The 14,674-nt window shown below is 37.1% G+C and overlaps 1 protein-coding gene across 1 annotated transcript in view; it reads left to right on the top strand.

The window, feature by feature from the left end:
• Nucleotides 1-14,674, top strand: part of LOC5575569 (centaurin-gamma-1A) — a 649,196-nt gene that overhangs the window by 80,720 nt on the left and 553,802 nt on the right. The gene's annotated exons all lie outside the window — the stretch shown is intronic.

The raw sequence follows: 14,674 nt of genomic DNA on the forward strand, positions 1-14,674 counted from the left end.
TTTTATGGCTGTCCTTAAGCTACATGCCCATTTCCAAAGAATTTCAGAGCTGGAATGGTTTTCGTGGACTTTGTTCCATATAAAACATTTAAAATGTATATGCCTTTGCCCATATACGCATACAAAACAGCAACTTTGGCTGAGAAAACCTTTCAGTTAACAACTATGTAAGTGCTCATAAGTACACTAAGCTGAGGAGCAGGGCTCTGTCTCAGTTGGGACATAACGCCAGAAAGAAAATTAAGATCATATTGTCTACAAAACAGAAACAAGTAATCAGTGGGATGGGATGTGTTTGAGGGTTAACCCTCCCTCCCTCTCCACCTTAGTGGATTTTGGAGTAAGTTTTTGGTGTTAAACTACTTGAAATACGAAAAACGCTCTTAACAGCATGTTTGGCTTATTCAGTTTTGAAAATGTGAATTGAATTTTATTTTTCAAATTAAACATTTGGATTTTAAATTCATATTAGTGAGAGGCTTTGGTGATCACCAAAGTTCTTGATAATAAGCATACTATTAATAAAATATTGTTCATCAAAAAAAAAAAAAAATTGCTACGTGTCGTGTTTACACTTTCGCCCTCTCGGAGGGTTGACAATTCGGAGGTTCTGTTACTAAAATGATGAAGGATATTTCCCTTCACGAAATTTTACAGGCTTGCCATAGTGACGACCATTAGCATCCGTAATTTGCTGCGGGAGCTTTAAATAACATGTTTAAACTAGTTTTGTTTTAAAAATGACATATTCCCATATTTCCGGGTTTTGGTGAATTTCCAGCAGATATTTTATTTTAATAATTTAATTCGTGTAAAACCATACACATTTATGTCGTAAATGTGTTCCATGAGTCAAATTTCAAATGATTTTGCCATCGGTAAAGTAACAGTTAACTTGATGATTAAAACTTGACTAAAGTTTGGAGAGAGCTTCAATTTCTAATTGTGACTATGACTGTTTTAAGTTCATTAAATACATTCAATTGTTAAATTATATTCAATTTGAGTTCTAATTTTCCATCTATTAGAGCAAACTGCAAATATTTCAAATGTTATCGTTCAAAATAAACACTTCTCTTGGTTTTTAATTCAAATCTAAAAAATAAGGCTAAGTAACTCAACAGAGAGAGAAAAAAAAATAAATTTTGAACTACAAATATTTGGATAGTTACTGATCTGATTTGATATTTGATTAAGAGTATAACAAAAGGTTTATTTGTATTTTGTTATTCTTATACAAGAACCGCACCAACCTGCTTGATAAAATTGTGTCGTTTTCGTTCAATCTATCATAAATTGTTTTAAAAATAAAGTAAAAATGTTGAAATTTGATCAATTATTTTATTTTTTTTTTCAAATTATTTGATTTTGTATTACAAACATTGCAAGGCTTTTTTTTAAGAAAAGTACTGATCTAAATTCTTCATTTTATGCAGTTATTTTATTATTTTGCTGGATAAAACAAAAACAAAATGATTTGGTTGAACTGTCTTAAGGTGAAGATAAATCGAAGCCAAACCTCAAATTTTCAAGAGCACGGATCTGGAGAACCAAATATCCGTTTGAGCTGAAAACCTAATCGATTGGGCACTCGCTGGTGGGGACCAATCGATTAGGTTTTCAGCTCAAACGGATGTTTGGTTCTTTAGATCCGTGCTCTTGAAATTTTGAACTTTGGCTTTGATTTATCTTCACCTTAAGCCATCCCAACTTTTGTAAAAACATCTTTTTTTTTGCGTCGTTCGTCTCCCCTGAGCAATTTTCTGGATACGTCACTGCAAATTATATGAAATATTACATGTAGGTCTATTATTTGATTTTATAAAAATAGTTCACTGAGAGATTATTGATCTATTGAACATAATTTGTAAGCAACCTTATATAGAAAACCAAGCTGTAGTAGGATAGACGGTCACTAATTTTGTGAGATATTTCATCCTGCTGCTCCAACAGTTCACGCTGAGCGTTAGTGCGATACCTAAATTACTTTATTGAACCTAAGAATTCACCTCGCTCGTGCTGTGTATCACGTGCGAGGTTTACTTGGTAATGTTGTACTTTTACAACGGCGTGCATGGCACGTCATAAATTCTACTCTCCCTTGTCCACCTCTATGTAATTGATAGACGACCTAAAACCCTTCAAAATGCATCAAAAGTTCAACGTCATAGGCGAGAAATGCATAAATTGAGTTCTCGCTACACGCGCAAGCGCACCCCCCATCTGCTCTGCACCGTAGCTCAGCTACTAGTGCGAAGAATTTAAAAGGATCAGTCTTTATGAGCACACTTTCGCTTCTGCGATGGTCGTGCGGCGACCGCACTAAATCTATTTATGCGACTGTTTGCAAACCAAACGCAGCGAAGAGAAGAAAAAATGGCGCATGTTGCGAAGCGATTTCATTTCCCCTTCGCTTCGGCACGACCGACATCTGTTGTCTCCGAGCACTTCATTCACACGCGGAGGCATCAACACACGAACGGACGAACGTATAGGGTAAACAGCCAACAATTTTTTTGATTTTTTTGCTGTTTGAAGCACAACTTTCAACATGATATTGTGACGAATCTACAAGAGATACACTTTTGCTCTCAAAGACACTTTGGTAGCTAATAAGTTAATGCATATTTTGTAGAAGAACTTTTTTAACATTAATTACGATAATTTTAATAAAATTCATGAAAATACGTCGAAAAATGCTGATTTTTTCGTCACTTTTTGCAAACTTTTCGTAATTTGAGCCTTTGAATCATTTTCTACAAAATTCACGTCCAAGAAACTAAGATAGATTAGATCATAAGCTTTCGATTCATGCGCTGAGATTAAATGTATGACGCATAGTTAATTAGATATGAGGTTTCAAAGATGACCAAGTTGAAAATCTTAAAATCGTGAATAACTCACTTAGCAGTGATTTGCGACCCTATGTTCCATGGGCACTTTTTCAAATCTCATGGAACAACACCCTGTATATTTTTCTTTTTGCCATTACTAAAAACATCTTTTGAATGGTTCGACATAATGGATGTTGACGTATATTTTAAATCTTCTACCGAAAACTTCTCGAGACAAAATGCAAATCTAGCTTTAAGTTTAAGTTGTATTTTCCCTCCTTATCCATGGATCGCATCACTGACGAATGGTGACTCCCAGATCTTTTCCTCCCTCACTAATAAACACCCTCCCCGTGGTGATTGTGGAGATGCAGAGGTATTCTCGGTCTCTAGAAGCAACAATCATTACACCCTAACATTCCTTCCCCATCCCAACTGACTGTAAGGACTTGGCCGGCGCCGTTATTGATCAATAATATTAGATCTGCTAAAATTGTACTTCGAGAATAAGCGGAAACTCCCATCCCTTATTCATTTGGATCGTAGTGCAATTCTTACCAGTTCCGATCAATCACGGAGTAGCAACCATTGACATGTACAGTCAGTCTATGCTATGCTATGCTATGCTATGAAAGCATGGAAGAATTGCGGGAGGATATTGTTGTGAAATTCGTGAAGATACTGGAGAAATAGATCAAAGATTTCGTGATGAGGTTTCTGGAAGAATCACTCAAGAAATATTTGACAAAAAAAAAACCATTGAAACCTTGAGGAAATTGTGGAACAATCCCTAGAAGAACTTGTAGAGAAATCCCTGATAAAATTCATGGAAAAAACCTCACAATGATTTTTTGAGCAAATTCTTAGAGAAATTTTCGAAAAAAGATTCAAGGGGCATTCTTAGTTAAATTCGATAGGCAAGTTTACTGCTAAAACCATTCGAAGTTGAAAACCTAATCTGTAGAAGTGGTCTTGTTTAAAGTTGAATTAAACTTAATTATTGCGAAGAATGCAATGTTCTGAAACTATATTCAACTTTCCATAACTGTATGTTGATGGGGCTACCGAGTTAGGAAGATATTGAGTTACAGAACACAATCAGTGCATCTTCAACTGCGGTTCTTGTGGTTCTATAACTCGATATGGAGATATGGAATTTCAAATTACAGTCAGGTCTCCTATTAGACACTGTACCCACTTTACACCCACTGCATTCTCTCAGCCGTTAAGTGAAATTTAATATGCAATAAATACATATAATGTGTCATTCACAAACAAAAAATCAGCTTCAACCCTTCAGACACGGCTGAGAAATTGCCGTGGAAAGAAAGTGAGTGGCAGTGTCTTATAGGAGACCTGACTGTAGTTCAAACTTTACTTTCACTAGCCAGCATATTGACATTGAAGAAGGTGCGAAGAGATCGTTGAGTCTATTTGATGTTTTGTTCGGAAACTGTTTTGTATATGGTTCATCATGAAATACACTCGACTCTCCCAAGCTCGATATCTCTATATCGAGTTAAAAATCCATAGTAACATTTGGTTTTCATGACTACCTCGATTGTCCCTTAAAACACAGTTGCACTGATTTTCTGTTCTATAACTCGGTACCTCCCTTACTTGTTGTACCCTTGAATATCGAGTTATGGAAAGCTGACTGTACTAGCAACTTATGCGCTAGATCACCGAATCCCAGAATCTTTTTCGCTCCAGATGCTGCAATTGAACTCGATCCAATCAGTGTCATCATCAACGCAGCAAATTGGTTCCGGTTGCTTAACACGAGTTTTCAACGTCCCGTTTTCCAAACTCGGTGATGACAGTTTGTGGTGGTGCACCAGCATCACATTAACTAGCTGCTGTAAATAAACATCCGAAACGATAACGTAAACACACGCGGCCTCATCCATCGTAATGCTTCGAGAATTCCTCTCGATACGCCCACCGAATTCCGGAGCACGCCATCTTTCGTAAAGTCGCTTGTTTATCGTCATTTGACAGGATGCTGGTTCGGTGACCCACATAAAAAGATTGAGGCAGTCTTGAACTACTGAACATCGAAAACTAGCTTCGTTCCCCAGTTGATTAATATCCATGTCAATGCTTATTGTAGCTGTAGCCTCAATCCGATTGAACTTCGCCTAAGAGATGGGGTTTCAATGTTCCAGGAGTTTCAAATTTGTATCACTGTAATGAAAAGGCTGCCTTTAAATTGATTGAATTATTTTCCACTCAATTTGGAACCGCTTCGGCAGTGAACGTTCATCTCAATTATTGTCTCAGGGACAACATCGGTCGCCGCAAGCAACAACAGTATAACGTCGACGATGACGACGACGTAATGGTTTCTCATTTAATTACCGTTAAGAATAGATTGGTTGCTCGAGTTGCTACCGTGATTAGACGGCTGATTTCCATATTCATCGACCGGAACTGATTGAGGCTCGTTGGCCTTCGCATCAATTTGTAATTGGGGTAGTTTTAACTCAATTTAGGAATATTGATCATGTTGGATAAATGTTCCAAAATAACAACGCCAAGATTGACTTGAATTTGAAAAAGATTGTTATGAAAATCGTTCACAATTTTGCCTAGTTTCAGCAGTAATCGAAGATAAAGCAAAGGAAACTTAGGAAGGTAGAGCACATGGATTTAAACCAGAAGGTTATTGGTTCGAGTCTCGTTCCAGAATTTTTATTCTATTTTGTAGAACTTTTTCAGCTCATTCTAAATAACTGCTTAGTTAACTTTAAGCTTAACCTCGACTTACGCACAACTTTTTCCCAATTCACTATTGACTAGCTTAGGTATAGTCTTGACTCGCTTTCGAATTATTCACTTCTGTCAAAAATATAAACATATATTTGTGAAAAATATGCTGCAGATTCTGTAACAATTTTGCGAGGATCCTGCTCATAAATGGTCCGATCAGATTGATTCAAAAACATCATTTTGTAATTTTTAACTTTCTTGAAGATACACTATACCTTACAATATATAGCCCATATATTATTTAATCAATGATCTAAATCGACACGGATTCTGGTAATACAGTCATCTCTCCCTAACTCGATATTGAAGGGACCATCGAGTTAGGAAGGTATCGAGTTACAGAACACAAAACCAGTGCAACCGCGATCCAAGGGACCATCGAGTTAGCCATGAAAACCAACTTTTACTATGGTTCTCTAACTCGATATCGAGATACGGAATATCGAGTAAGGGAGAGTTAACTGTATGAGGGATTTTCGAGAACTATTTATAGAAATGTAAAACATTCAGTTGACGAGTAATCATATTGCTCTTCGTTGTTGGTGCTTATTTCCAATAATTGAAGCATTCATTTTCAAATCCTCCATTAACCTCTTGTACCATCTTTCATGTTTATCTTAGAAATCTCTCAAAAGCGCTGCTTTCAAACAATCGATCGATAAATATCAAACATTGGAAGGAACACACAGTTTTCTTCCCCGTCTTCCGTAAGTTCAATCGAGTAAGGAAACAACAATCACTTAACCTACTTCCCGACTAAAATGCGAAGTTGGATACGTACGTGCCATCGTTCAATCAATACCACTTTAAGTCCAAACCAAACCTCCTTCTAGTGCACCATGCATGTAACGTAACTCGAACAAAGCGGTGAACATCCGAAAAGAATAGACAATTAACACCAATACGTGACCAATATCGGTGCGCGCACGTTCCAGCGCGGCTGCATACTTGTCCTTAGTTGTTTGGTACATACAAGATTACCAATCTAAACCGGCAGAAGACCGATGGTGCTTACAGCGAATGTGCAAATTCGTCGGTTTGTAGACGGTGGAACCCGACCAGTGGGTTACTACAACAAATGATGTTACCCAGGAAACCATAAGTCGTAATAAAGTTTACGAACAAAGTCGTTCATTTGTACGTATTACGTCACACACGCACTAGATTATGGATGAAATCGTTTGATTGATTAGTTTCCTCGCATAAAACGCTGTCTTATGAGTTTATATGCACATTTTGTTTGGTACCATATACTCATATAAAGTGAATCGGATCAATCAGAAGCAGCTATCAAATCAACTTTGTTACCATAAATTAAGTCGCATAAGAGTACAGATTTGTTCGCAATAAAATCTATACAATCGCATTGCCTGCTATTTTTCATCATATAAAATATGTACGTATATTGCCTCCACTTGTGTCCATATAAGACCATTTCACGTCATCTTATACGTTATACTTTGCACATATAAGCATCGCATAACGCAAACGATGATTCCATTATACGTACATTATGGTTGCCTGGATACTCACTCACTTCGTACGGTTTTTCTAACAAAATATGTTATAATTGTTATAGTTATAGTAGTTAAAATAACAAAAATATTAACAAAACTCACTTTACTTACAAAAAAATTGAAACAAAATATGTTACAATTAGAACAAAAACTTATTTTGTTATTTTCCATAACTGAGTTGTTACTTTGTTACTTTGTTACTTTCTGTACTCGAAATGAAACCGAATTTGATTCAATCAATTTGTTCCACCAAATCATAGTGATTCGGACATAAATAGAACAACATTTGTTATTTGTCACAAATTTGGATGTAATTGTGATACAATTTTGTTCTAACCCACTGGTCGAGTATCCAATCCAATCCAGAGCTAGTAGAATAGCGATAGCCCACGGACATGCACGGAAAAAGCATCTCGTCCAAACGGAGGAGTTGGTACGAAAAAACGTGACACGCTACTTATCATGACTACAGCCAGTTGTTGAGTTAAGTCCCGTCCAGGGTTTGGTTGGATGCGGTGAACTCTTACACATTAAAAGTACGTGTATGCTCTCGCTCTGTCTTCCGCTACGTGGGTTTCAGCTCGGATTTTCTTTTCTTTTTTTGTCGACGACAGCTCTGTTGCTGAGTTTGAATCCAGGAGAAAAGTCCTCCATGGATTACAGGACTGGTAGCGGGTCTCTTTTTAGGGACTTCGGTCACTATTTTAATGCAAGTCTTTTGAAAGGCAGTATTTAAACCAAAAAGGTCACTGTTTTCCTTATACTGCTTGTATGTAGTGAAATTTGCATCTTAATGTGAAGATGAATCGAAGCCAAAGTTCAAATTTTCAAGAGCACGGATCTGGAGAACCAAACATCCGTTTAAGCTGAAAACTTAATCGATTGGTCACTAGCTGGTGATGACCAATCGATTAGGTTTTCAGCTCAAACGGGTGTTTGGTTCTCCAGATCTGTGCTCTTGGAAATTTAAACTTTGACTTCGATTTATCTTCACCTTAAGCTTTCATTCCATAAAAAAGATTGGAAATCGGTTGAGCAATTTAAAAGTTGTGATATTAAAAAAAATTAAAAATCTAATGCGCTGAGACCTACAGTGTGTGCCGATGAAACATGACTGATTTTTTATTTTCAGATATATCGAAAACTAAAAAAATACATCGCTGAAAAATTGACAGTAAACGTAAAATTTTCTGAACTTTCAAGAAAAAATGAGAACAGCAATAGCCCCTTTGGTCCCGAGGCCTTCAAAACACGAAAAAACGGAAATTATTGTTTATTTTTTTCATGTAAAAATATAATTTTTGTGAAAGTTCATAATTTTTCTGAAAAGTCAAAATCTTTAGCGTTCATTTCGTCCAAAAAGATTGAAAATCGGTCGAACGGTTCAAAAGTTATATTTTTTTTTAAATAAAAATTTGGCAAAATCGCGATTTTTCTGGTCACCCTATTTCGGAAATGGTCACCCTAATCAAAAAATCTAAAAACACTTGTATCCTTATTTCGGATAAGGAACAAAATAGCAAATTTTCACGGAATTCGGTGACCCACTAGATCGGTTCTTCATGGAATGGCTGTATAGCGGACTTTGGGGCAAGTGTGCCATAGGGGCAAGTGTGCCACCCCTGCTTTTTATGAAAACTGCAACATATATTTTCTCTTTGAGCTTAACAATATGTTCCCTTATAGTTCACAATACAATGATAAAAATATGATGAAAATTGCTCTTTTTTTCTCGTATTTACATCGACTTGTGCAAAGATAACCAAATTTAAGGGGATTTTTATAAGATTTCATTGTTTCTAAATAGCATGGTGAAAGGAAAATTATTAACAGATTTTTCTAACGTACTGTACATCGTCAAACTATTCAAATGTGTAAGTTATCATGGCATTATTGGGGCAAGTGTGCCACCTATTTGGTAAACAAAAATTGTTGGAGTGAAATTTATAAAAATGTAAACATAATCAACAAAATCATAATAATAAACCAAAATGAGGCACCAGTAGTAGTTTCTGAAGCATAGTAGAAGAATAACTGACATTTTTGCCACCCAATTAGATGTTTTCTCAAAATATTCAATAATAACATGTTTTTTGGCTTATTAAGTACCGTTTTACATATTTATATCAATATTTTACCGTTATTTAGTGCTGATCTAGTTAAATATTATACATATTCACCGTAATATAAAGGTAATACATATATTGTATTGAATGGAGACACAAAAAAAACATTTAAGTTATTCGAATTGAGTAATAGGGTGTTACGCATGTTTTGAACCTTGTTATAAAGCATCCCCTTATTACGGTAAACTTAAAATATTTTTTTAAAATTATCTATTAGCGTCTGCTTTGTAAGTAATATTGATAGGAAATAAAGAAAATTTCATTACAAGTAGAATTACATGCGATGTTCATTCGGTGGCCGTCTTGCCCCATATGGGTGGCACACTTGCCCCATAGTGTCGAAAAATGGGTTATTTTGGATGATATTTGAGAAGCTCCAAAACTAATACTTTTTGAAATTATTTTCTTTTTAAACGGCACAGTGGTTATGAAAACATGTGAAACTAACCTCATGAAACTAAATTGGTGGATTTTATTAGCTTTAGGCAAAGTTAGAGAACAATTTGCTTAAGGTGGCACACTTGCCCCAAATTCCGCTATTTAGATTTATTTTACTAGAATTACGAAAAAGCCTTTTCTTACTAATTGTTTTTAAACAAAAATTTAATGGGATGACTCGTCAATTCGTTTATTTCTATGCAAACAAACTTAGGTAGAAAAAAATCATGGCACCGCTTTAAGCTTTGATTTAAGGTAAAAAGGGGTTAAATAGTTGGATGTTTCCTAGTTTTTCATTTAAAATCAATTTTGAGAGTTATCTTAAACTCAATAATTGCTCAAACATGTCCACTAGACATCTCAATGCAAATTGTTGTCATTGTTGCTTTGCACTTTGATTTTCAGAAAATGCGAAAATGGCACTTAGGCAAAGAAAGCTCTCAGTTAATAACTGTGGAAGTGCTCATAAGAACACTAAGCTGAGAAGCAGGCTCTGTCCCAGTGATGACGTCAATGCCAAGAAGAAGAAAAAGAAGAAGAAGATATATTGATTTTAAGGCAAAGAGATTGAAAATCTAGGGTTTGTCGTAAGTTTTTGGTAAAAAAATGTTTTATGTGGAATTCAAAATAACTATGTCTGCTCCAATATGTTCACTGGAATTGTACAAGCAAAGTTACACTGAAAAAGCTTGATATCATCGCTATGAATTTTGATTTATATGCAAACAGATCGGAAACCTAAAGTGTCTCGTAGTTTTTAGAGTAAAACAAATTTTGAGTGTAATCAATAATTTATATCTCTACTCAAAACTGTTCATTGGACTACTGTAGTAAAATTGAGGTAAATAAAATCACTTGTAATCGCTTTGAGCTTTGTAGCAAACTGTTTGAAATGAAGAGTATTTATTATTATTTAAAAAAAAAAAAAAAATTTTGACTGTAACCAAAAAACTCAACTTTCCATTGCTAAAAAAAAAACAAAATCGGTCTGCCGATCTCAGTTGTGCAAATCTCGGCTCAAGTTCGTAAATTGAGTTGCTGACCGCTTGGCTGTGCAGATCTCGGTAAAAAAGAGAAAACTAGCCGAGCTAAACTGACTTTGTAGGAATCTGTTGAAAATAATCTGAGAAAATCTTTGGAGGAATTCCTGCTGAAACTGTAGTAATTTTTGGGGTTATTCCTAAGACATTTGACTAGACCCCCCCTCTTACATCAGGTCATATGTTTCACGGGAAGCGTAAGAGTACCAATGAGGGTCTTAGGTGGAGGGGGGTAAAATCGCGATCCAAGGTTTTCGGTACTTTTCATGGAATCCTGAATCCATCAGGAGTATAAGTAGCATTCACTATAAAATCGCCTTAAAACCTATTATTTCCTCACCTGGACACCATTATGCTAAATTATGACTCCCTTTAAGCTGATGTATTTATATATATCGTGGGAAGCGAGAGTGAATCATAGGGGGCTGAAATTGCGTTCCATTGGGCTACTTACTACACTTTCCAGAGAAGGCATGCAAGATTCCAGAAGGGGTGTATGTGGGGCTAGGGTTGATAATACAGTGGGGTCTCCTATTAAGCACATTCCTATAACGCGTATTCCTACTACGCGCACACTAGACACACTAGAATGATATAGGAGACCCAGAACCTGCTGGCAAAATCTTGAATCTCTTAGGTTGATTAATAATGGCGCTTGAGCTGCTGAACAACTTTGCCGAAGACGCCATATTTTCAAGTGGTCAGGATCCTGAAATATCCCCAAAACAAAAATTCTATGTTCACTAGCGCCGCCTGATGGCAAAATCTCGAAACTCTTCTCTAAAATAATGATAGCTCTTGAGCTACTGAAAAACTTTGCCGAAGATGCCATCTCTCTCTAAGTGGTCAGGATCCTAAGATATCCGCAAATCAAAAGTTTCATGCTCACAAACGCCGCCTGATGGCTAAATCTCGAAAATTTTGGCTTAAATAGGTAATGATAGTCCTTGAGCGATTGAACAACTTTGTCGAAGGCATTAAGCTACCAAATCCTCAGGTAGATCGTACTGAATAATGAAAATTCGCCGAAGACAGTACTGTGCTATCTCTTAAGGAATGCGGGATATTTAACAACACCCCCAAATTAATAAAATCCCATAAACCGTAGGTCTCCTCCTAGGTCCCTGTCAAATCGTCTTAAAATCCATTATGACCTACCACCTAGTCACCATTATGCCTCAGTATGACTTCCTCTTGCATCAGCTTCTTGCATCAGGTCATAGGGGAGACCTAAATCACGTTCCAAGCCCATTAACGCTACTTTTCAGGAATTCTGTTGCACGAATTACAGTAGACGCGTGAATGGGGTTCCTTCCCTCGCAAATTGCCTCAAAATCCAGCATGTCATCTGAATTGATTTCCGGTTCTCGATACTTTCTGCCTTTCGGTACATTCTACCTTTCGGTTTTTCTGCCTTCTGGTATATTCGTATTAATTTTTGACGACTGCTAAATTATGGCTTCCCGTTCTCAAAAAAAGATATTTTATCTCGTTCAATGTTTCGGCCCGTTTGGGACCCTGAAGAAGATCCTAAACAGACCGAAACGTTGGACAAGATAAAATAGCAGTATTTTAATTTTGTGAAGACTGAGAAGCAATAATTTTCTATTGTGGTATTTTCGACCTTTTGAAATTCCGCTTTGTGACATTCTGCCTTTCAGTTTTCCGACTTTCGCACATCGGCCTTTCAGTCTCAGCGTTTCTTGTTGTTGTCTTGTTTCCTGTTTGGTTTCTTGGTAGTGTCATTCTCAAAAAACACAAAGCCGTTCCCATAGAGGACGTTAGCCACAAAGAAGGACGTTTCAAGTAATACTGTTTCATATGGAAGGGGCCCAGATAGTCGTGGCGGTATGACCATGCTGAGGGTCGTGGGTTCAAATCCCGCTGGTCGAGGATCTTTTCGTAAAGGAAATTTTCTCGATTCCCAGGGCATAGAGTATCTTCGTACCTGCCACACGATATACACATGCAAAAATGGTCAATCGGCAAAGAAAGGTCTCAGTTAATAACTGTGGAAGTGCTCATAAGAACACTAATCTGAGAAGCAGGCTCTGTCCCAGTTGGGACGTAACGCCAGAAAGAAGAAGATGGTATGCCCTCTTCAACATTTAATACAATTTCTCTCGCCGTTCCCTTACGATTCCTATCCATCTAGTATTCTTTGCTTTCTTCTCCATGCTCCCTCTTACTTCGAGCAAAATAGACCGATATGTCGATTAACAAATTCAAAATTAAAAGATAATCCAAATTTAGTACTGTCCCATTTCATTCCACTAGAGTTTGTATCCTTTGACAGATACGTGTATTTCGGCCTCAACTGTAAAGCCGTCGACAGTCGAGTCTAGTACACGACACTGAAGACGGCCTTACAGTTTAGGTCAAAATACTCGTATCTGTAAAAGGATACAAACTCTAGTGGAATTAAATTGTATAGGACTGAATTCGGTTTTTCACCTACTTATAGATATTCAACTAAACAGTTCGTAGATTTACTATCTCTTTTTTCAGACAAGAGGTATTTTAAGTTTTTGTTTTCATGCCACTCAGTCGCTACCAGCCCTGTTGGATTACCATCGTTTGCCAAAGGGATCCCTTACATTCGAACTGCCGACGTTGATGAGTAAGCATGGAAGGTTCGGCACCAGAAACCGGTAGACCAATTAATTCGTTTAGCGTGAACAATAAATTTGCACTTCGTTCGTCCCCATGAGGGGGAAAAAATGCTAGAAACAAAGCTCGTATCATACGACTTGGGGATGTTTTTATGAAGAGAAATTCCATGCATGAATGGGACTCTTCACCCTGGATCCAACAACAGAAATGCATGATGTAATCCGGTTATGTCTCAGCTCGGAGCGATATATGGGACGACCTCCACGATAAAACCGCACTCGATTACGCCATCCCAGGCTCTCCATATCTAGTTCTCTTTCAGTCAAGTACAAAACCGCTTCATTTGCATAATGCCTTTCCTATAAAACAACGAACGGCGCCTTACCCGACCGTTGCATCCAGTTCCAGAAATCCAGAAAATTCTCGCATAGAACATTTCCACAATTTCTATGCAAAAGCCTTCTGTGCACTAGACCAGAACTCCAAACCAAAACTAGCAAAAGTGGAAAATCAAGCTCACGTGCATTCTATCCAACCATTCAACACTAAAGTCCAATGGTACCCGTTTTGGGCAGACTCGAAGACGTATGACGGCAACCGGCAAGGTCAAGTGTGTTGTTGTTGAACACGAACGGAATGAACCGGTGCACGAATAGTGGCGGATGCGACTGCGGCGAAGTTGTGTTTACAAACAGAGCTCCTACTACTGTTTTTCATAATACTGAAGAGAGGAAGAAAAAGCATCGCGGCTGTCCACCGGCCAGAACGGGAATTTAATTTATTCCACACCCAGTTCTGTTATAGTTGGGTGACCGACTGAGGAGCTTGAACAGGCCGAGACAGCTATTGTTGAACAGTCAGTTGATAGCGTGCAGCTTGCGATGCTTGGTGTCAAGTTTTGGATGTCCATCGAAATATTTATTAAACGGGTAATCCAAACATTTTTATACAACCTGGCGATGAACTCAAAACCCGAATGAAAATATTAGTTTAAAATTACCAAGCCTAAGTATCAATTGACTATAATGCTTGGGCTTAGTAGGCTTATGCTATTTTTTTTCTTTCTAGTTTTAAGTTTATCAGCACCTGGTTATCTAAGAACCTTTGAATTTGTAGGACTTCTGATCTGATTCGGTTAAATTTGAGTTTAGTTTCAGTTCAGTTTCAGTTCAGTTTCAGATCAGTTTCAGTTCAGTTTCAGTTCAGTTTCAATTCAGTTTCAGTTCAGTTTGAGTTCAGTATCAATTTTTAACTGAAACTGGACTAAAATTGACATCGAACAAGTATAAACAAGACTATAGTATCGAGAAGTTCAACGACTGCAAAATCATTCC

The sequence above is a fragment of the Aedes aegypti genome, chromosome 2 (assembly GCF_002204515.2).
Source record: "Aedes aegypti strain LVP_AGWG chromosome 2, AaegL5.0 Primary Assembly, whole genome shotgun sequence".
Taxonomy (NCBI): domain Eukaryota; kingdom Metazoa; phylum Arthropoda; class Insecta; order Diptera; family Culicidae; genus Aedes; species Aedes aegypti.